At 40.7% G+C, this 24,261-nt stretch overlaps 2 protein-coding genes and 1 pseudogene across 2 annotated transcripts in view; all 3 read left to right on the top strand.

Annotated features, from left to right (window-relative positions):
• The window catches only part of LOC141762853 (uncharacterized), a 500,458-nt gene that overhangs the window by 447,538 nt on the left and 28,659 nt on the right, over window positions 1–24,261 (top strand).
• Window positions 1–24,261, top strand: part of LOC141762872 (protein NLRC3-like) — an 88,216-nt gene that overhangs the window by 56,945 nt on the left and 7,010 nt on the right. The gene's annotated exons all lie outside the window — the stretch shown is intronic.
• LOC141762861 (protein NLRC3-like) lies at window positions 8,677–21,376 on the top strand (annotated as a pseudogene).

The following is a 24,261-nucleotide window of genomic DNA, read 5'->3' as shown; positions in this document are numbered from 1 at the left end:
TGTCGGCAAAGTGTTTGTTTGTGTGTGGTAGAAGTGGAGGAAAGAAAGGCGAGGAGTATCACAGTCAAAACAGGAAACACCGCAGCAGCAGGAATCCTAACTGCCGCGCGAGAGATGTAATAGCTGGGTTATTATTACTCAGATGCTCGGCAGACAAACTCACGTTAGTCAGCCGTGCACTGGTCTTTTAATAATAAACTACAGCTACAGATCTTCACGTTTAGCAGGAGCTAACACAAGGAGCACACAGTAATCAGACAGTCAGCAACAGTAAACAAAGCAAAATAAACAAGCAAAGCAGAGCAAAGCAAGTAAAATAAACAAAGCAAACAGACGGACTCGGCGGTCCGTACGTTCAGTATAAATCAACAATAGTTATTAACTTATTGGAATATACAATCTCACTAGTCTCTGCCCAGACACAAGCCTCTTACTTGAATCGCTTCTTCGGAGCGATAGTGGAGTATATCGTCGTTAATTGGTCCGGCGGCGTCGCGCTGGCTCGGACAATAACGGGCCGTTATGATGCTCGTCAGCTGATGAACGGCATGCTGGACCTCCGTGTGGCAGCGGAGAGGGAAGCAGCCAGAAATGAAGGAAAGGCGGTGCGCTCGTTTCCTTTGATGAAGAGCGGTTGTCCTCGGCTTCCTTGGTGAAGCCGGGCTGTAGTCTTCCTTCTGCAGGGATGTGGATCAAAGTCTGATGGACACAACACTATCTTAACTCGTCCAGCAAGGTCAGAAAATGTGGCTCGGTCTTAGGTGAAAGCCGCAGCGTTGGGTACCTCCTGGAGCAACGTGAGTCGCAGTGGAAAAGGGGATGAGATTCAGGTGAGCGTGCCTATATCTCCTGTGAGAATAGTGGGCGTTTCACCGGAAAGACCCCACATTTCCTGTTAGCCTCATCCAATGGGAGTCCTTGTTTTGGATTCAACATGAAATCTCGCATGTAGGTGAGATATTTTCAGAGTTGACCGTTGGGTCCCCTGCTGTGATCAGGCTTCTGGTTTCCCATGTAGGCCAAGGCTCTTTGTCTCATGAGGTCCCTACACCTGTATGACAATAATGTAGCCTTCTTCTCTCAGCTGCAAACCCAGCGGTGTGAAACGAACATAAATGACATTTATATAACCACAATAACACAAAATCAGTACATGATCTCTTATCATATATTCATATATGATATTCATATAGTCACTCATCTGAATCAGCTTCTTGAGCCGTATGTTGCTGTGAGACACGTCAGAGTCGTGCTCCTACAGTCCCTCAGACTGAATGTGTTGCCTTGGTTAGTTTGCTACCAATACTTTTATGTATGCTGTGGGTGATTAGAAGATGTGAAAGTAAGCCTGCTTACCGCTGTGAATTATGTTTATAGATTTATTATTTACTTTCTCCCAAGTCTGTTTCACACCGCCGGGGTTGGAGCTGAAAGAATAAGACTAAAGTATTATAATTCCTCCAGGAGATGAATAAAGTATCTTCTGTTCTATTCTATAAGAACACATCTAATCAACACATTGATTTAATGGAACACACGTGTAATTAGTTCTAGTCAGATCTATCGGGATATTAAAAGTCTGTTTATTTACACATTCACACAGTCAGTGATTTTTTTGTCAGCTGTCCTTCTTGCATCTGGCAGTTTAAACTGTGTTAATTTTAGTCTGGATTATGTGTTTAACTTTTCTAATATGCGTTTGTAAAGTATGCCGCTCTGCTGACCGTAGACTGGTCCATGTCTGTGATTGGTCATGTGCTACAAAACCCGCCCCTTCTATGTGAACACGCTCATAGCCAGACTGAGAAACCCTGGGTTGACTTACGGAGTTGATAACGGCTGTCGTAGGACCGTTTAGCGGGATCTTGGTTGAGGGGTTAGTTAAACCAGATAAGGAGAAGATACCCTGGGTGTGTTGGACTGGCTTCGTAGTACAGGCCTCTGGTCTGTGAGCTCTGAGCTCAGTGTGTTCACTCCAATACGTTAACATGAGAGCTGAAAGGAAGCTGGCTACACTACACAGACTGAAGTCCCTTCTGCTCTTTATACTGGATGCTGACTGACAGCTGATGAAGGGAGTCTCTGTAAACACTGATGGATGACTTCTGTTGTCTTCTTCTTCTCTCATCAGATGGAAGCATTGATCTCTAACCACCATCATCCCTGTGTGTTCCTCTGGACCTGACAGAGTATCATCAGTGTATCTGGACTCTGTCCTTCTGCACAGTCTCTGCAGACACACTGAGATTCCTCCACTCCTTCTGCTCCACACTCAACCACCTCCTCCACCTGGACCTGGGTTTCACTTTGTCTTCATTCATTCATATATTCTGAACCCAAAGTGCCTCTGCAGATTAGTTCTGTTTATGACAACAGAACTGTAGATTAACACATTTAAATAGATGTTTCTGCTTTGCTTTCTGTTGCAGCTTCACCCTGTGGAACGATGAGGTTCTGCAGTTAATTTCCTCATACTACTAAATATATATATACCATATACAATATATATACCAATACCAGACGTTTTTCATATTATAACAGATTTGCTTGTAACAAACAGAAAGAAGTAGATAAAACCTGAACCTGAGGCTTCAGTTTCTCAACTAACTACAAACAGATTATGTCTGGATTTTGGTGGAAAGTCAGCTCCTTAATATTGTCTTTTGTATGTGATGTTTGATGTAAAACAAAACAAAAAAATATCCTGACTATCTGTGTTTTTGCTACAAAACAAATCATATTTGTTAGTTTATTACAGATGTACGTGTCACCCTGCTAGTTTTCACATTACATGGCTCACACTTGTCACAGTGTAGGAAAGCTCATCACCATTTGAGTGACAACTTTGTTTTGCTCATTTTCTGTTACCAGTGTAGCATGAAAGCATGGTGGAATTAGCTAGCTAGCTAACTAGCCAGTCGCTAAATGAGTAAACATGAACAACTTCATGGCTTCGTCCACACACTCTTGTCCATCTTGTAACAGCATAAGAAAGCACATTGCTATTGCCAGATAATTCGCCAATCATAGCACTGTGTAGTACTAGCCAATCACAACACGAGGGCGTGACAGAGCGGCAGTATTTGACGACCTGAACGGGCGTCACACCCTGCACGCTGTTATTAGTTTTACATGGTCAGACATATTGTTTTGTAGTCCATGCAGCTTCAGTCACTATTCTGAGACAAGAAGCCATCTTGTCTTTGTACATGACGTACATGAAGCAGGAAGAGTTGAAAACATCACATCTGCATTGAGCGATGAGGAGACGGTAACCTTCTGGCTCAGGCCCCTGCTTGAAAATGACATTCCCAAAATGAAGAGAATATCTCTGCAACTACATATGAATAATCTTGGTATGATAAGAAAGGCAACACTTGGGAGATTTCTGCAAAGGTGTAAGCTTCTGTATATACTGTATGTTACTGGCTATTTGCAAATAAAGAAAGATTTAATTTCCGAGTTTTTTAGAGTGAATATCCCTTTGGAATGATGCAGTTGCAGAACATTACCTCTAGCAAACCATATCACAACATCTGAACATTACCTGTGCACACATTGATGCTAATAAAGTAAAGAGTGAATAAAGAGCTAATGGAACAATGGCCAAGCGTCAGGGAGAAGAAAACACTTAAGTATGCATGATTGTTTCAAATGTAAATAATACATAATAGCCTACAGAGATTTCTGTTAAGTGACATTTTTCAACATACTATACTATGACTTTTTTTCAAAATACTATAAATACTAGGACTTTTTTATTTTTTTTTCGACATACTATAAAAGGAGCCACTGGTTGGATTTAATCTCACTGTGGTAAGGACTCATCCTTGGTACATGGGACGCCTGCTCTACCAGGTGAGCTAACACAACATACCATACCATAATAGGAATTTATTTTTATTTTTTCATCATACTATACTATGACTGTTTTTGACATATTATACTATGATTTTTTTAATTTTTAAAACATACTATACTATGATTTCTTTTTTTTTTTTTTTTTTACGATTTTTGTCTTTTTGCCTTCATGAGTTACTGAAAGGGAGAGAGAGAGAGGACGATATACAGAAATGAGGCCACAGGTCGGATTCAAACCTGCTGCAATGAGGACTCAACCTGAGTACACGGGGCATCTGTTCTTCCAGGTGAGCTAACACAATTTACTATACAATAACTTTTTTTAAATTTTCCGAAACACTATGACTTTTTTTCGACATACTATACTATTATATTTTTTTCAACATACTATAATATGACTCGAAATGGCGGACCCTCCACGCGAGGGCGCAAACGGAGTGTAAGTGTGTAGGGAGAATTACAATGAAACTCGTGAGCTCGTGTTTACAACTCGTGAAGTCCTGTACACAAGATATAATCTATAATACATATATAATATGCTTGATGTTCAAGTGGTTAAAGCCGTGAGAACTCCACTGCGAAGCAACGGCAACATTAACTAACAAGCGAACAAGTGGGTAACATAAGGGAGGAGTTTATAAGGCTTTTATTTTGTAGTACCTGCAGGTGCACTGTGGGTAACATAACGTAGGGGTTAATTCGACTTTTATTTTGTAGTACCTGCAGGTGCACTGTGGGTAACATAACGTAGGGGTTTATAAGGCTTTTATTTTGTAGTACCTGCAGGTGCACTGTGGGTAACATAACGTAGGGGTTTATAAGGCTTTTATTTTGTAGTACCTACAGGTGCACTGTGGGTAACATAACGTAGGGGTTAATTCGACTTTTATTTTGTAGTACCTGCAGGTGCACTGTGGGTAACATAACGTAGGGGTTTATAAGGCTTTTATTTTGTAGTACCTGCAGGTGCACTGTGAGTAACATAACGTAGGGGTTTATAAGGCTTTTATTTTGTAGTACATACAGGTGCACTGTGGGTAGGTGTCCGGTGCTCGCCTGCTAGCTTAATGTGTAACATCCGGGTATCTAGCTAGTTGCTAATGCAGCACCTTTCTGTCCTTTCATCCAGGTGTGAGCGGGCTGTGATGACCATCTGAACGCTGTTCCTCACCTGTCTGCTGGTGTGTGTCCCATCATACAGGTGTGTGATGTTAGTTGCATGTTCTATATGTTAAGTAGCTTCTTCATTTTGGCTCTAATTCACTTTGTTATCAGGCTTTTATTGACCTGTTAACCTGCTGTGTTCTGTAACCCTCCTGAAGGTGGCAGCAGAGCACCATTTATATGTAAATCTCTTCTGTTGTTAAAGAGAAATGAAAACCACATTTAGAGTTTGGGATAAAGAAACACACTAGCTGTGCTGTTAAAACCACATTTGATTAGATAGCATTGATATGACTGTATGTGAATGACAAAGTGTGGAATGTGAAAAGAGGTTTTATGTTTTTTATGCTCATGTTTTACAATACAATTGTAAACAAAGTCATTTTATAACTTTGTATTGAAATATTTTTCCATTATGGATTTCTAAGGGTGTAAGGAAAATATAGAGTATCGCGATATTATGTTTTGTGATACTGTATCGATTCTCAAATCCACTCTATCTATTTTTAATTAATAGTTTACATGCAAAGATTAACTCAGTCAATACTTTTGCATTTGCAAAGAGATGCACCCTCTCAGTGTACTGTCCTCTCAAAGTAGTGCTGTGATGCTGGATGTTACAGGGACTGTGATAAATGATTGCATAAACTTTTTTTACTCCGATTTTATGCATATGGTGTTTTACGACAGTTTTCCTAAAATTGTATTTAAAAAATTGCAATTAATCGCTTTCCTTACAGTATCGCAATGTATTGAATCGCTCCCCCTGTATCGTGATACGTATCGTATTGCCCAATTCTTGCCAACACACAGCCCTGCTATACGATCATAATGTAACCTACAGCAGAAAGAAACTCTCAGGCTGTGGTTGGAGCGGGCTGTGCCGACCATCTTAACAGTAGTCCTGACCTGCCTGGTTGTGTGTGCCCCATTATACAGATGAGAAATAAATACTCAATTGTTCCATCGACCTCGACTCCCGCGCCATAATTGGGTCAACATGGAGGACAGAAACAGAGTGGTCACAAATATACGACTAAAATTACAATATATTAACTTATTATGCAGCGGAAAATGAACTTCCGTGGCCTCCGTCAGCAAACACGTCACAACTTGTGAACTCTGAGCTTTCAGAAACTTTCCACTTATCTTACCTAAACACGACAACATTTGAAGGAACCAAGACCCGTGTGCCAGCCTCTTTCAATATGCCTTGAGTTGGTAACGTTACATTACATTATATTGTGAGAATGAACATGGCGTTTTATATCTCTTTTGTTAAAGTTTTCCTGCTGTTGATATCAGAGGTAAATCAGTGCCACCTGTGGATGAGCACTTGGCGAAAGCGTACCGGCTCTGGAACAACATCAAGAGGAAAGAAAGAGGATAAAACACACAATACTCACAATTAGTGTAAGATTGTAGATGTTAATACAGTTTAATGGCTCATGTGTTTCATCATATAGCCAACCTACCGACTGGTGTTTACATGATCGTGGGAACTATGGAAGTCTCCAGGTATTTAGGTTAATACTAACTATAACTATAACTATAAATTCTATAAAAGTGTATTATGATTTTTACTGTTGCATGTTAAGACTTTTATTTGTCACACACTTGTAGATATGTGGCATCAATGGAAGACATCTGGAGGAAGAAGAGGAAGCGTATACAGACCAACTGAAGGACCATCTTCTCTTCACTGAAGCTCTGAGGTAGGATATGTTTTCTCTCAGTATCACCAGCTGCTGTGTTTAATGTTGATGGAACTGAGTTAACTTTAAAGGGTCAGATCATCACAGAATCTCTTTGGCAGACCTCCATTCAGTGCTTGAAGTGGAGACAAATAAGTGTCAGTACTCCCCTTATTCATATGTTACCGTGTGTAAGCCGCAATCTCTTTTGACTTATTCCTATTTATGTATGATTTTTAAGCATGTTATACTGTTTCAGTCATCATCAGCTGGGATTTTATTGCTATATTATTATACTTGGGGTTATGCATCTTCTATAGTTGGCCTATAATACTCCAATAATATTCCAAATGGAACATTATAGGGTTAAGGTGGTGTGTTTGTATATAGTGTTCATACCTACAGTGCTTTCCTGTGTTATTTGTAGCATCACTCTATAATATATTATAGGATGCCTAGCCACCTTATTCCTAGTCCCCATGATGCCTCGCGTGAATTATGGGCGCAACTTCCGTCGTGTCGCGTCACTGAGCCGGAACCGCTGTTTTCCAACGGTACGCTAATCCTCTCTCCATATTAAAACATCTAGTAAAACATGTGTGAACACCACCTCTTACAGCTCAAACAGGATCATGTGATCAAAGCATTGAGCTATTTTTTTAGTGTAATGCTGCCCATAAACTGCCTTACATTTAAACTGTACATAAAATAGTAAAAGTAACTGGCTGTCATTAAACAGACGCTACAATGCTGTATCCTCCCTACACATGAAATCATAGCTGACGTTCTCCTGGCTCTGCTATCAGTCCTTTTAAGGACCCGACGTCTCTCCTCCGCTGCTCTTTCGTAGCCCAACCACGAAGTAGGATACAGGTTTTCCTCCGTTGAGCACACTTACAGTGTTTTAGGTGGTCTCTTCAAGTTTAGGTTTCTCAGCCACATTCTTGTGGATTCCTCGTCTGTAGGTCGGCGATGGAAGCTGTACCGTCGGTCACAAGAACAATCCCTTCTTTGTTTTGGGGTGCATGTTCAACACACTGTTGTTGAAGCCACACATTTAGCTTTGTCTGGTTGTTGGTATGGGGATGACCATCATATACTTCTATCATAATGTTCTAAACCCTTATACACTTTCACTATTTATTTTAATGAATTAATGAATGAATGAATTCATGTTTATTTCTGATTAATGACTAGAACAACTTGACACTCAGTGCTGAGCTGCATCTCAAATTAATCTCCAGGTTCCCAGCTTTCAGATGATGTACACCACTTCTATGTGACATCTACTGCTGACCTGCTATCTCCCTCTAAAGACCCCCTGGACCCCTCTAAAAAAGACTAAAACTGGTCTATTGTGGGTCTTAGAGGGTTCATTCAGCCTGTTCAAGCCAAGAGAGATTCTTATGACCACATCATGTTAAATGGCTGTGAACCGCTGTGAACACACACAGTCACAGATGAACTCAGCTGATTTCCTGTAAATAGAGAGGGGAGGAGCCACACTGACCAGGTGATTCAGGTACATGAGTACAGGGGGGGGAACCGTGAAAGTGTTCAGTCCGGTTCAGAGAGTTCAGACTCCATTTTGTGTTAACGGCACAGAGAGGTGACGACTGAAGACTGAAGCAGGGTGAGTGTTAATCCAACATTGTATTAGTTTACTGTTAAAGTGTCTCAATCAGTTTCCTCCCTGTGGACTGTAGAGGAGAGAAATGTGAGAATGAACTCAACAGTTTGATTCATCTGAGAACACAAAGTCGTGATTGGCTGAATAATCCTCATTAAACCTGCTGTAAGACAAGAAAATTTAAAGGGATTTAAGATTTAAAGGTGTGCGTGTGCGTGTGTGTGTGTGCGTGTGTGTGCGCGCGCAGTTGTGTTACTTCCTGTTCTCTCAGTCTTGCATGTGACTCTTGTACAAACTTGTTTCCTGTACATGGTCACAGTCAGTGTTAATGTTTAACCTCTCAGACTGACTTCAGATCAGAAGATGATTGACTGTGTGGAGGAAGAGGAGGACAGAGCACAGTCTCTAGTCTCTGGCTGTCTGTCTATGAAGAGTGATCAGTCTGAAGATGAACATCTATTCTTCAGTAATGAAGCTGGACCCTCAGAGTCAAAGTAAGAGAGCTGCTACTAACTCATTTATAGGACTCATTTTCACTTTCCTCTACCAATACCATGTTTTCTGTTGATTTTGTGTTTCTATTTTAAAGTTTCTACTAAAATGTATTTGCTAACTGAAGTTGAACAAACTTTTCTTGACACAAAGACAATTAACCCCCCCCCCCCCCCCCCCTCCCCTCCAGCCAGTTTCACTTCCTGTGTTTTGGTTAACGTTCTTCCTCAAACAGAGAATGGATGTTTGGTTAATAGTCAGCTGTAACTCATCACCAAGGCAACCAGATTGCATCGTTTTTCAACCCAGTTTAGATGAATTTACTGTTTACTTGTTTTGAGACAAGAATTAGCTCAACACACCGACTCTCTCTCACTCGCTCTCTTCTTCACCGTCTGGGAAGATACAGAATGATATTAAACAAAGTGATGCCATGCCAATGCCATGATTTAGTTGATTGTGTGTTTGTATATAACATTTCTACTAAAATGTATTTACTAAGTGAAGTTTAACACACTGTTGGTGACACAAAGAGAATGAATTAGTGCATTCTTCCTCTTCATATCTGTGACAGCTGTCAGTCACCCAGAACATCTGTAATCTAAGAGGACCAATACAAACTTTAAACCACATTATTGACAGTAGCAGTAGTTTGTGTATTTAGAAACTGAAATGTCTTTGTCATCAGAGAATTTATCAAGGATTCATGTGATGTGAATCAAATCATCTTGGTGTTTGCAGAGTTCAGTCCAGACAGAGAGCAGAGTCTCCAGTACCCAGCTGTCTGTCTATGAAGAGTGACTGGTCCATAGGGGATCCTCCAAACTTCAGTAATGAACCTGGACCCTCAGACACAAAGTAAGAGACTGTTTCTACTGTGCACTGACCTGATGGATGATGATGCATTGAGGATGAAGACTAAATGTTCTGCTAACAGATTTATATTCCTGATGCAGAACTATTAGTGCAGATACTGTTTCAAACTAAGATGGATCTTAGTCTGGGTTTTAGAGCCACAAACTACTGATTGTATTTCTGTAACAAAACACCTGAGAACCTCCATTTCACAATTTACACTTCAAGAAAATATTCATATTTCTGCCTGAACGTTGAAGTCACTGTAAAGATTTACAACTATTCAAAATGTGAAAGAATGTGCTTCAAATGTGTAATTCATTTTCTCACATTAGTCCCCAAAATACTGTGTTGGTTTGACTTCTCCTAAAATCAGCTGTTATGACAGCTTCTTTGAAGTGGGGTTGTACGTATACTCCCGTGTTCTGGGAGGTAAAATTACTGCTTTTGTGAATGGAGTCTGGTGGCTTTGAAGAGAGCGATATAACAGCTTCAGTTCCCCGTCAGAAAGGGCTGTCTGATGGAGAGGTAAAGCAGCTGTGGACGGGAGCTTTACCTCGAGAATAGAGAGGTCATGATAGACCAGAGCAATGGAGAGGTCATGATAGACCAGAGCAATAGAGAGGTCATGATAGACCAGAGCAATAGAGAGGCCATGATAGACCAGAGCAATAGAGACCACGTAGTTATATCACTCTCTTCAGAGCCACCAGACTTCATTCACAAAAGCAGTAATTTTCCCTCTCAGAACACAGGAGTTGCTGCTCTACTGCTGCTTCTATCGGTTAGTTAGTTTGTGTTATTGTGTGACTTTCTGATCCAAACTAACGCGTGTTGAATGTTTGAGTTTGTTCTTTAACTAACTACTGATGTAGAATATGGTGAAGGGAATTTAAGCTCACTTACTAAAGATTCAGAGCTTGCAGTTGAAAGTTTTGGATCATTAGTAAGTGGACCTTTGACCTTAGATTTTCTCCGCCATATGTTGTTCCTTAAGGTCAAGAACAAACATCCCTGGGCAGTAGTGATGTTAAAGTTATCTGCTCATACTAAAAGGGGCAGTAATGTAGATTTGGACCACTTCTCTTTTTAGAATATTTGAATTACATTCATGCCTTCATTTGATAGTTCACAGTAGAAAGTGACAGAAAACAGAATGACATCAAAATAAATGTAAACCATCTGGATTTGAACCAGAGACACCACTGTTACATACTGTGTGTCTTAGACTGCTGGTCTACCACACTATTTAGACCACTTCTAACCTCAGTTCAAACCTAACTAACTCAAGCTAAGCTGCCCAAAGTGACCGTGAGACTGTTAAGAACATGATCAGCTCTCTTTAATGGAGGACTTTCACTGTGAAGTAGCCGTAGAAAGTGTTGAACCTACAAAATAAAACAGGAAACAAACTACAACCAAAACCCAAGACCATGACAGTACCCCCCTTTCTCAAGGGACGGATCCCAGACGTCCCTAAAACAGAGTCTATGAACTCCATCAGGGTGGGTGGAGGGAGTCCGGAGGAGGGATTAAGGGGCTAGCGGCCGGGCGCTGAACAGGGACGGGGCAGGAAAACTCAGGCGTACGACCCGGGGACAGGACAGACGGGAGAAACTGATCAGGAGGGCGACCCCTCTGGAGGACGACCCCTCTGAAACCCAACGTGCAACAACAGCTGTCAGTGTGCTGACTTGACTATGACGTGATTATCATAAAGTGGGCATGTCTGTAAAGGGCAGACTCGTGGGTACCCATAGAACCCATTTACATTCACATAGCTGGAGGTCAGAGCGTTCTTCCAGACAAGCTAGCATGACATGGTTGGTAACGATGGATTCTTTAGGTCTTCTAGTTTCACATGTTACCAGTATCTTCACTCTAGCTTTAAAACTGAGCCGCTACAACCTCTGAAAGACAGAATATCGTCCGTTGGATTGTTAAGAGGTTAATAAGACAGCCAGATAGTAAAATTCAGCTCATTAGTGTTTATGAAAGCAGGAGAGTTGAAATAAAAGGAACACTGTCATCACAGACTGAATGCTGAATTCAAACAGAAAAGTAACAACACTTTAACTGTTCCCTGTGACCATCTGAGCTTTGAGACAGTGTCGGCCAATCAACAAAGCTTTTTAGTTATAAAGACATGTCTTCACAGGAAGAGGAGTGATGTCTCTGTGGAGGACCAGCTGTCCTGCTGTGCTTTGTGTCAGGACGTCCTGAAGGATCCAGTCTCTACCAGCTGTGGACACTGGTTCTGCAGACAGTGCATCACCTCATACTGGGACCAGTCTGCTTCATCAGGAGACTCCTCCTGTCCCCAGTGTGGACAAAGATCCAGAACCAGAGCTGGACTGCAGCCAGCCGGTCAGACCAGCACTGTACAAAGTAAGACTCTACATCTGTCTGCTGACGTCTCCATGTCTGAAACACTACTTGTTCTTTTAATACATAAAAAGTCATAAAAGTCTCACCAGGTCCTGCGAGGACACTAGGGGACGCCCCGCTCCACTCAACTGGCCGTTCAAGCCAAAGACATACTGTATATACATACACCAACGTTGACGTGCGATCCAGAGGTCAATGAGGAAACTCCGACACTCAGACGACCAATCGTGTAACTTCATCACTCAGTGACAGACTTTTAGGGTTGTAGGGCTGGCCGTCTGCGGTCCAGCCAAAAAGACAGAGAAAACAAGAGAGACATAAATAAATAACCCTCAAATACTCAACATGATTTACTGTGGAGACGGATGCTCTTAGTTTCACTTTCCTCCTCTGCATTTCATTCATTACATCCAACATTCATCAGTAAATGTCGTCACAGTGAGATTAAACCTAATGTTTATTATTTTCCAGCGTGTTTTTTAGATGAAACGGACGACACACTGAACTGCAGAGTGTGTTTACTACTGCGACCACCAACAGCTCTCGTCACATGTCATGTTGCTTTTTCATACATCAGAGGACTAATTTGCTGAATCTTCACAGGTCTTTAGACCGTAGTGGAAACAGACAACAGTGGACTGAAGGAACCTTTTAGTTCCTTAAAAGTAGTAGGACTAAAAAGTCCCAGGAACTTTTGGTGGAAACCCGGCTTTTGTTATTGATGCTGTTCAATAAAAACATGTCCACACGAGGAGATATGAACATATTCTGCATTATTTGATGAGTGGATGAGTTTTAAATATTACAGGGAGGAAGGAACAGCCACAGTGAGCTGTTTAGATGAAGAGCTGCAGACGGACAGCTGAGGCTCCGCCTCCTCTGCTGTCAATCAAACATCTACACCGACTGAGAGAAAAAGGAGCATTTCTGATGCTTCCACTAAAACTAGACTGTTTAACCTTTACTGCTTTTTTATTTACTTTATATTGATCACTTCAATATTGGCAATGAAAATAATAATCACATCTTCTTTATTTTTAACTTTTGTCCTTCTCTTTCAGCAGATAGAGGTCTGCAGGAGGTTGTAGATGAACATAAGATCAGTCTGAGGAGGAGATGTGAATGTGTGACGGAAGGAAGTGATGAAACAGGAAGTGGAACCCTCCTCAACAGGATCTACACTGAGCTCTACATCACAGAGGGACAGAGTGAAGAGGTTAATACCCAACATGAGGTGAGGCAGCTTGAGACAGCTTCCAAGAAGAACACCCTCCATGATGCTCCAATCAAGTGCCAGGACATCTTTAAAGCCTTACCTGACCAACTGGGACACATCAGAGTCGTTCTGACGAATGGTGTCGCTGGCGTTGGAAAAACCTTCTCAGTGCAGAAGTTCACTCTGGACTGGGCAGAGGGCTTGGAGAACCAAGATGTCAGTCTGGTGGTTCTGCTTTCGTTCAGGGAGCTGAACTTGATCAGAGATGAGCAGTACAGTCTTCTCATGCTGCTCCATGTTTTCCATCCAACATTACAGAAGGTCACAGCAGAGAAGCTCGCTGTCTGTAAAGTTCTGTTCATCTTTGACGGCCTGGATGAAAGCAGACTTTCACTGGATTTCAAGAACAAGAAGGTTGTGTCTGATGTCACCCAGAAGTCATCAGTCAACGTGCTGTTGACAAACCTCATCCAGGGGAATCTGCTTCCCTCAGCTCTCGTCTGGATAACTTCCCGACCTGCAGCAGCCAATCAGATCCCTCCTGCATGTGTTGACAGGGTAACAGAAGTACGAGGCTTCACTGACACCCAGAAGGAGGAGTACTTCAGGAGGAGAGTCAGTGATGAAGAGCTGTCCAGCAGAATCATCTCACACATCAAGACATCCAGGAGCCTCCACATCATGTGTCTAATCCCAGTCTTCTGCTGGATCACTGCTACAGTTCTGAACCACATGTTGACTACAGACCAGAGAGGAGAGCTGCCCAAGACCCTGACTGACATGTACTCACACTTCCTGTTGGTTCAGACAAAGAAGAAGAAGCTGAAGTACAGTGAGGGACGTGAGACGAGTCCACAGGAGCTGACGGAGGCTGACGGGGAAGTTCTTCTGAAGCTGGGGAGGCTGGCGTTTGAACATCTGGAGAAAGGAAACATCATGTTCTACCAAGAAGACCTGGAGCGGTGTGGTCTGGATGTCACAGAGGCCTCGGTGTACTCAGGAGTTTGTACAGAGATCTTCAAAAGAGAGTGTGTGATCTTCCAGAAAACAGTCTACTGCTTTGTTCACCTGAGCATTCAGGAGTTTCTGGCTGCAGTCTACATGTTCCACTGTTACACAAACAGCAACACAGAGGTACTGAAGGACTTCCTGGGAGAAGAATATGTTCATTCAACCCTGGATGACTTCCTGAAGAGAGCCATGGAGAAATCCTTTGAAAGTAAAAATGGCCACCTGGACCTGTTTGTTCGCTTCCTTCATGGCCTCTCTCTGGAGTCCAACCAGAGACTCTTAGGAGGTCTGCTGGGTCAGACAGACAACAGTCCAGAAATCATCCAGAGAGCCATCAACAACCTGAAGGAGATGAACATGTATGGTACCAAAATCTCTCCTGACAGAATCATCAACATCTTCCACTGTCTGACGGAGATGAACGACCACTCGGTACATCAGGACATCCAAGAGTTCCTGAAGTCGGAGAACAGATCAGAGAAGAAACTCTCTGTGATCCACTGCTCAGCTTTGGCCTACATGCTGCAGATGTCAGAGGAGGTTCTGGATGAGTTGGACCTGGAGAAGTACAACACATCATACGAGGGACGACGGAGACTGATTCCAGCTGTGAGGAACTGCAGAAAAGCTCTGTAAGTCCAGATGTGATTAACTTTATAGATCAGTGTAGATTACTAGTTTAGTTCTTCAAATATACACACTATAAATTATTCTTAAAATCTAATATTCTTATAAATGTTCCACGTGTTTATTACATAAATATGTATTTGTGTTTTGTCACAGATGTTCTTGAGCTGTTTCAAATGTTGAGTTCAAAATGTTTCAGTAGTTTGTGTTTCTAGCTGTCAAGTTAATGAACACTTATTCTATTTATTTCTAATAATTGTTACATTTTACAGTTTTTTCTTATTTATGTTTTTGGGTGATGGAGACGACATGTGAACCTGGTAAAACAAATGAAAAAAACAAAAGATCAGCTGTCTGGTGGAGCGCTGGGTCTAACCGGTGTAACGGCAGCAACAGAACGTTTGCTGATCCGGCGGGGAGTCGGGGCGGTCCTGGGATCAGAGCCCTGGTGCTGGGGTTTGCTTTCAATAGGCCTTGCACCACATTGCACCTTACCTCGTGTGTTTTTGGGCTCATCTCTTTCGTTGGCTTCAAATCCAAACTGTTGCCATGTTGCTGCAGTTTTAGTTTTCTTTGAGACCAGCTCTGCCATGTCTCGTCTGATCACCCCAAAAAACACATGAACTTCCTAGTAAACAAACCTCTTCTTGTTTATACACCAACATAATATCATAATATTACGTTAATCACGTTGTCATATTGCTTATTAGTAATGCAATACAGGCTGGATTTAGCACTGTGACTCTGTCGGCACAGGTTGTTGATGTCGGCTACTTTTTAATTTGCCAGAACGTGTCGTTAGCATAAAATCAAACCGGTTTAAGCTCGTACACCGGACCGGACCAGACCGGCAAAACCGACCCAACTCTAGCATTAGCCACCGTAAACTACTGGTCATACGAGACAAAGCTTGTCGTTGTAAAACCCCTGAGTGTGTTGAATCGAGCAATGGTGCATTTTATTGCTAATGAATTCAAGTTGTGTTCCATCATCTTGTTTTGAAGTCTTTCCTTTTATTCTGTTACTCACAGAAGGAAACTCTGGTGTTTCTCTCTCTTGTTGCTGTAGAGAAGAGTAGTAACAGGAAATACACAGCTTCCACCAATAACAGCAGTCTGATGAATATATAACAGCAGAATGGTAGAATTCAGACTTTTTAAGAGATCTTATACAAACCAAAGATCAGTGTTATGTTTTTAATGCTGATACACTGATATCATCTTTCTGATGTCATTATGTTGAAAATAATGCAACCTCATTGGTTCATTCATTGTGTTTGTGAGCTGAATACGTTTGATGCTCAGAAAAGAGTGTTAATGACAAAACGCCATGCAGTCATCAAAATATCTAGTTATATGAATGTTTAATTATGTACAGGTCTAATATTATAGCAATTTGTTTAATTTTCCCATTTATGGACGTGAACCTGAAAGCAGCAGGTAGCTAGCAAAGAGAGGTCATCTTTATCAACTGTATTATTATTACTTATTCACTGAGTTTTAAAAATGCTTTTCTAATCAAGAAGGCCTCATGCTAACTTTGTGGAGACAGACCTGGGATCAGATCACACTGACAGACTGGACATTAGGGAAGCCTCAATGTAACTACATGTTCTCTCTCTTCATCTGCAAGATTAAAGAAAAACAAAGATTAAAAGTCTGCAGGTTTGAGAGAGAGTGATGAGAATTATTGTTTCATGTCAACCAGTGAGATAAGATTAGCTGAACCACTGATGTGAGGAGTAAATGTTGATTAAAGAAGTTTATATCAAACTGTTTAGTCATCAAATGCATGAAGTAAATATAAACTGTCCTCTTTCATAATAACATATTTTGTAATTTTTGTGTCATCACAGACTTTCTCTCTGTGGACTCTCAAATACTCACTGTGAAGTTGTGGCCTCAGCTCTGAAGTCCAACCCCTCCCATCTGAGAGAGCTGGATCTGAGCCTCAACGACCTGAAGGATTCAGGAGTGAAACCACTTTTCGCTGGACTGAAGAGTCCAAACTGTAGACTGGAGACTCTGAGGTCAGTTCACTGACTGTAGTTTATGTAGTTAGTACACACACTCTCTACACACTGGCTCTGCTCCAGATGGCTCTAGAGAGGGACATTCACGTTTTCACGTCTGCCACCGTAGCTCTCCAACACGCTTGGCACACAGGAGAGGCTTCAGTTGGTTGTAATCTCCTCCCCTCACCGCTAGATACCTCCAGATCCTACACACTGGACCTTTAACACAGACCTTATTTCAGCCATCTAACTAAAAACCCATTGACTTCCAGACGAGGGAACAGGAAGTGCTAAAATGCTAATTCTTTTCTGAGTTTTAGGACTCATTCCTGTAGCGCTCTATTTGAACATGTCTAAAGGTGCAGCACTCTTCAACAAACACGTATTGCACCAACTTAAAGGCACACAAGTGATGATTATGAACGACACCATCTAATCAGAGGTCTCTATGGTTCTAAGTTATTCCCACGTTCTTTTTGACAGCAGATCTAACTGTGATCTGTTTTCATGTCAGCATTTATCTGAATACAATACTCACATGTTCATATGAACATTCAAAGAGTTATTGATGTCTGTCATCATTCCTTCTGTCTGTGAAGCAACCCCCGTATAACCTGAGTGTTACGAGATGAGGACTAAATCCACAGTCTTGTTCTGTGTAAAATGACCTGTAAAGTTGATCTTAAACTAATCAGAGGCTTCAGCAGTCTGAGTTAGATGTATTAGGGCTGGGTGAATGGAGAAAATCAAATATCATAATATTTTTTTGTGTAAATGACCAATAATAGAACAGCTAGAACAGTCTGGTAAGTTCAGAGAATGACATCACTTTACTGTAATGTAGCCTTTAAAACCAGGAAGAGATGACACTTACAACACAACACGATATTACTAGGGCTGTCAATCCATTCAAATATTTAATCACGATTAATCGCAAATTATTAACAATTTTTGTATCTGTTCTAAATGAACCTTAAAGGGAGATCTGTCAAGTATTTAATATTCTTATCAACATGGGAGTGGACAAATATGATTTATGTAAATGTATGTATATATTTATTATTGTAAATCAATTAAGAACACAAAACAATGACAGATATTGTCCAGAAACCCTCACAGGTACTGCATTTAGCATAAAACAATATGCTCCAATCATAACATGGTAAACTGCAGCCCAACAGGCAACAACAGCTGTCAGTGTGTCAGTGTGCTGACTTGACTATGACTTGCCCCAAACTGCATGTGATTATCATAAAGTGGGCATGTCTGTAAAGGGGAGACTCGTGGGTACCCATAGAACCCATTCACATTCATATATCTGGAGGTCAGAGGTCAAGGGACCCCTTTGAAGATGCCCATGACAGTTTTTCCTCGCCAAACTTTAGAGTAAGTTTGGAGCGTTATTTAACCTCCTTCCCGACGAGCTAGGTTGACATGGTTGGAACCGATGGATACATCAGGTTTTCCAGTTTCCTATGATACCAGTATCTTCACTCTAGCTTTAAAACTGAGCCACTATAACCTCCGGAAGATCAATTGCATTAATGCATTAAAGAAAATGGTGGCGTTAAAACGATTAACTTTGACAACCCTAGATATTAGGATATCCAAAATCAAAGACGATAGCTAGTCTCATATCACGATATGGATATAATATGGATATATTGCCCAGCCTTAGTATGTATCCAGTCAGCATGTTGTGTTTGACAGTTTCCTTGTTGAGCTGCAGGAGGAATAGTAACTCAAAGAGGGAATTTGGTACTAAACAGTGTGTAACTTTGATTTGTCGACTCAGACTGCTGAATCTTCATATTAGTTTCACTTGAACTTGTGAAGTCATTTCTTACAGTGTAGTTGTGTTATGAAGGGACCACTTCACAGGAGGAAGGATTACTGCCACCAATAACTCTTTTAATGTACATATGACATGTGGCTGTTGTTTACAGACACACTTGAACAAATGTGGACCTTTCCTGTAAATGACATAAACCTGCTAGGCTAGCAGATACAGTGAGAAGAAGGCCATGTAATAAATGAAGTAATGAAGTCCAACAAGTCTGATTTGATATTGATCCTCTAATTCCAGACTTGACTGAGATCAGCAGCATGTTATTGACGTGTGTTGACATGAACAGGTGTATGAATGTTGTGGTGACATTTGGATGATGTCTGTAGAAGGCTGACATTATGATGATCCACAATAACACAATGACAAAGTCACTCTACTCATTTTAGGGAAAAGATCATTGATTAGGACATAGTGATGTTGAGCTACACATTTAAAACCTGAACACATCTGACTGGATTATAAAGTGATTTTTATCTTCATCATTTATTCCTTATTCAGATTGAGGGACTGCTGGTGGTCAGAGATCAGCTGTGCTTCTCTGGCCTCAGCTCTGAAGTCCAACCCCTCCCATCTGAGAGAGCTGGATCTGAGTAACAACTACCTGCAGGATTCAGGAGTGAAGGTCCTGTGTGGTTTTCTGGAGAGTCCACACTGTAGACTGGAGACTCTGAGGTCAGTTCACTGACTCTCTGTTACTATTAGAGATCTTATATGTTGAATTAACAATTGAACCTGATTTATGTATAAACATAACTTACATCCATAAAGTTGTTAATGTCCTTTTCTTCATATTTTCATGTCTCTTGAACTAAATCTAATCTGCAGTCACAAAAGATTTGTGTTTCTTAAAGAAAGTGTAGAAAATGTCCACTGTTAGTTGTTAAAGTAAATGAATGTTTATCATTGTTGGTAAATGGTCACATCTGGATACAGAAGATCCTCTCAACTAATATTCAGGGTTCCTACGCAGTATGGAGAAGTATGGAATTTGATTTTAGTCATTTCCAGGTCTGGATGAGTATGGAAAAAAGAAAAGAGAGAATGGAAAAACATGTCTGTTTCCAGACTGTTGCCCCTATTCTGCTTTCTAAGATATCAAATTCAGAATTTCTAAAAATAAATAGATCATACAAGCAGAGTGTTTTTCATGGTGTTTAGAGCAGCCGGTGCAGCCACAATGTTTACTACTGTGTGAGAGAGCGCGGGCCAGAGAGAGCTTGATGTCGTTGAAAGCAGCACAGGAAGTAGGCTCTGACTGAACGCACACTCCTACAGAGCTGCCTCTACGCCTGAACGTCACAGCCAGGGCCGGCGCCTCCATAGAGGCCGACTAGGCAACCGCCTAGGGCGGCACTTTGGCAGCCAAATATGGGCCAACTATTCATCATGAGCAACATAACAATAATAATATAATAATAAAAAGTAACCGGTAACTGCAGGCAGACAGCACAGAGCAGAACGCTGCCTGTCAGACTGGGACAATCTAATAGTTTACATATTGAGGGGGGGGGGACGAGCGACCCCTCCTAATTTGGACTGATCCTCGTTCTGGCTGAAATCTGATTGGCTCAGTCATTTACATCATGAACGTGATGAACTGTGACCAGTGTTCCAGCTGGCCGGTCTGGTTTTGATTGTAGTCTTGTAACAGCGTCCTCTGAACCCCGAGTCACAAAGACAAATATGGTCTGAGAAATCTACAGAGAAGTCTGGAAAAGTCTGGAATGTAAAATGTAAAATGTAAAATGTGTAGGAACCCTGAATATTTGTTCTGAATTGATCAAGTTTACTTCATGAAGTAGAAATATTTCTCTGGTTTCTGATTGTTTCAACATGTTCCACAAATAATGTCTGATCATCGATATTGATCCTTCAGCACACACACATAGATGAACACAGAGATCAGCAGCATGTTATTGATGTGTGTTGACATGAACAGGTGTATGAATATTGTGGTCACATTTGATGATCCACAATAACACAATGACAAAGTCACTCTACTCATTTTAGGGAAAAGATCATTGATTAGGACATAGTGATGTTGAGCTACACATTTAAAACCTGAACACATCTGATTGGATTATAAAGTGTTTTTTATCTCCATCATTTATTCTTTATTCAGATTGAGTCGCTGCAGTTTGTCAGAGATCAGCTGTGCTTCTCTGGCCTCAGCTCTGAAGTCCAACCCCTCCCATCTGAGAGAGCTGGATCTGAGAGACAACGAGCTGAAGGATTCAGACGTGAAGCTGCTGTCTGATCTTGTGAAGAGTCCACACTGTAGACTGGAGACTCTGGAGTAAGTAGACCGTCGGAGTAGGTCCATGTTGGTTTCAGCAGTATTGTTGTGATGTGAGAGAGAACAGTCAACCAATCAGATCAGCCAGAAGCTTGTTGTGATCATGTGTTAGAGTTGATGTGAAGAAGATGTTGTTGTTGTGTTCATGTCTCCAGGAAATAAAGCTGGATTACAGCTGACAGCATCACATCATGTATAGAGACAGTGGTCCTCATCCATCAAACTGTCGTACCATCAAATCTGATCAGAAAGTGTGTGTTCTCTCATTGAGAGATAGAACCATCATAGAACCATTGTTATGTAACCCACCTGATGAATAAGTATACACTGGACTAGTATAACCTAGATTCGTAGAGAGGAATAATGAACAGGAATCGGACACCACAATGAGTAAGCAGAACACAGAATTAAGTTTAAAGGAAAATTATTGTATTGACACAGAATAAATTCACAATTACTGCCGGCATTCAGTTTTGTTCAGTTTGACATGTATATTGAACTGGGTGCACCCTAAAAAATAAAAGTAATCCCCAAAATAAAATGTTGAAATCCAATTGTCTTTTGAGGTCCTTCCTCACAGTCCTACCACACTGACAGCAAAGTAGATGAAAGTTGAAAGCGCTCCTCAATCCAGGTGCTCAGCACGGGTAGCTCGCCATCCCCCTCGTCAGGGAGAGATTCCAATCCAAATCCGGAGTTCAAGGGTATCCAGAAAACCTAGCCTGTGTAAAATAACACGGCTTATATAGCAATATATGCAAATCTATCCAAGCTCTTAACTGTACAGTTTAATTTTATCAATATCAACATATAATACAACTTTTCAATGCTTAACCCATGAATGTAGGATAACTGTTGTATCACAATATTAACTTGCATCATAATATTAACATATGAAATATGTCAACCTCACTATTATTATAAACCACTCAATAGTAAAGTGTAAACACTATTAAATGACTATTTAATAATTGTAAACCCATTTGAGTTGTAGATTATTATGCAAACAACCTACAGTTTAAACATTAAATACTCACTATATGTGAATATTGTGAGTAAGGCAATGTGAATACTTTCCCTGTCACAACACTGACACCTTGCGTTGATGCACACAAGCAGCACAGGGATGAACAGAATCAAGCTAATCTCATAACCCATGAACTTCAGCTAAAGAATCCCTCTCTGTCCACACAATGTAAATAACACACACATATTACACATACATATTTCTTTCTGCCTCTATCACCAAAGAAATACAAAATATAATTTTAGAATACAACTCAGTGGCAAAACATTTCGCTATGCTAGCTCACAGAGCATTTGGCTCGTGTTGCCATGTGCGGCGGCTGCTTTAATGTTTGGAACTCAAAAGAATCAAACGATGCTCTCAGATGTTCTCAGGTCGCTTCAATAGGTGACGGTGCTCTTACTGGCTCAGATATAGTTTTATTTCTCTCTGTTCAGTAGTATATCAAGTATAAGTAGCAATAATATCACTCTGTAAATCTAGCTTCTCCGCTGCTCTCTCATCAATCTCCGTTTTTTCCACACTCCACTGCGTCTCTAACCTGAGTGAGGAGGCGGGACTTGGAATGTTTTACGCCAATAGCAACAGTTATTTGACTTTGAACCAATAGGCTTATTTGTTGTCAAGTTTTTGACCGGTAGAACACATCCTGATGCAAAGTTAGAACTCTGAGAAAAAACGGAAATAAAATAAACAGTGATAAATGAATTTCAGAATAAAATAAGGAATGTGGTTATTTATTAAATAAAAGGAATTTTCAGTGAGGGAAATATCTCTAAATGTTTTAGAAACAACTGGTTTTCCCAGAGGGTTACACATGTTTAAACAACTACCAGTGGAATCATTTAAGTTAGTGTTGAGACTATTTAATAAAATCTGGACGGAGGGAGTCATACCAAGTTGTTGGAAAATGGCAGTAATATTACCATTCAACAAGCCAGGGAAAGATCCTGCTAATCCTGGTAGTTATAGGCCCATAGCGTTGACATCTCACTTATGCAAATGGATGGAGAAGATAATAGTACGTAGATTAATGTATGTTTTGGAACAGAGAGGGTTAGTGAGTAATGTTCAGTGTGGTTTTAGAAAAGGTCGATCTACAATAGATGCTCTAGTTAGAGTAACTAATGAGGTAGAAAAGACACTGAAAATGAAAGAGGTGATGACAATAGTATATTTTGATATAGAAAAAGCATATGATTCTATGTGGAGGGAAGGGCTGCTTATCAAGATAGGTCAAATGGGTATTGGAGGGAGGTTGTATAATTGGGTAATGGACTTTTTAACAGACAGGAAATTTAAAGTCGAGGTTGGAACAGAAGTATCTAAGGACTACAATATAGAAAATGGTATCCCCCAGGGGAGTGCAATCAGCCCGGTGTTGTTTAACATAATGATAAATGATATATTTGAAAATTTAGATGGATGCATCAAATCAGCGATATATGCAGATGATGGGGCAATATGGATGAGGGGAAGAAATGTGCCATATGTGATGGAAAATATAAGGAAAGCAATAGAGAAAGTGGAGAAATGGTCATATGAGTGGGGATTCAAAATGTCAACAAATAAAACATGTTATATGATATTTACAAAAAAGAGAAACATTAATACTGAGAATTTCACATTATATGGTCAGTTGATGGAGAGGGTGAATGAATACAAATATCTGGGTCTATGGTTAGACAGTAAATATACATGGCATGTTCATATAAAACATCTGGAAACAAAATGCAAAAAAGTAATAAATTGACTACGAGCTGTGGCTGGATGTAACTGGGGGGCAGATAAACAGTCATTGATTGACATATATAGGGCGATCATGAGATCAACAATAGATTATGGTTGTATAGTTCATGAAGCAGCAGCAAAGACATCATTACAAAAAGTGGATAGAGTACAGTGTAGAGCATTACGGTTATGTATCGGAGCTATCAAGTCAACACACAGAATTTAAAATATCTATTTCCAAAAGAATTTCAAACCAGGTATCAGTGTACACAGCAGAAATAGTGGCAATCATCATTGCAATGCAGTGGGTTGAGGAGGTCAGACCTGACAGAGTGGTGATATGCACGGATTCAAAAGCTGTTTTGGAAAGTATACATTCAACAAAAGCTGTAAGGCAAGATCTAAT

The sequence above is a fragment of the Sebastes fasciatus genome, chromosome 24, assembly GCF_043250625.1.
Source record: "Sebastes fasciatus isolate fSebFas1 chromosome 24, fSebFas1.pri, whole genome shotgun sequence".
NCBI lineage: Eukaryota > Metazoa > Chordata > Actinopteri > Perciformes > Sebastidae > Sebastes > Sebastes fasciatus.
This window is presented reverse-complemented; position numbering and strand designations above follow the sequence as displayed.